The following is a 791-nucleotide window of genomic DNA, read 5'->3' on the forward strand; positions in this document are numbered from 1 at the left end:
CGGGGCTGGGGACGCGGGCGGGGGCGGCGCCGGCCGGGCTCGCTCGTGCGGGGCTCGCGCTGCGCCGCCGCCGCGGCCGCCGCGGTGACAGCTCCGGGGATGCTCCGCTCGGCCCCGCTCACAACAATACACTCTGACGTCACGGGGAATGGCGACGCGGCCGCACACTCGCCGCGCTCACACTCACCGCGCTCACACTCGCCCTCTCGCGCGCGCACACCCGCGCACACTCGCCGCGCGCCCCCCACTCCAGCCACGCCCTGAAACCCTCGCGAGACCCCTCTCGCTCCAAAGCAGCCCCCAAACCCCGCCGGGCGCTGGCGGCTGAGTGCAGGCCCCGCCAGGGCCGAGGACCGCGGACTGGCCTTCGGAAGTTGTGTACGAGTCCGCTCCGCAACTAGATGCTGTGTTCTGTGCGCTTCCACTCACACACACACACTCTCGCACACACTCACTCCGCACTACTCCCCTCTGCTGGACTCCTTTAACCCTTTTCTGCTTGGCTGGGTGGCATCCCACAGCCTCGTCGAAAGGGTACAAAATCAGCCTCTTCTCATACAGAACTGATATTGAACGTGCAACTTGACACAACGTTGTGCCACCTACATCATCTTAAACAATGCAAGACCAAAGAGCTGTGGCCGTGGAGCGATGCCATGCCCTGCCTTAGCGCTAATTATTTTTGATAGCCTACAGTCATCATTCTGTGGCGTAAAACATGATGCATATGTAAAAACTGCACAGCTAACGCTGGCGTAGTTTTAAAATTATTTATAACTGCCAGGTTTGGT

Source organism: Equus quagga, chromosome 9 (genome assembly GCF_021613505.1).
Source record: "Equus quagga isolate Etosha38 chromosome 9, UCLA_HA_Equagga_1.0, whole genome shotgun sequence".
Lineage (NCBI taxonomy): Eukaryota > Metazoa > Chordata > Mammalia > Perissodactyla > Equidae > Equus > Equus quagga.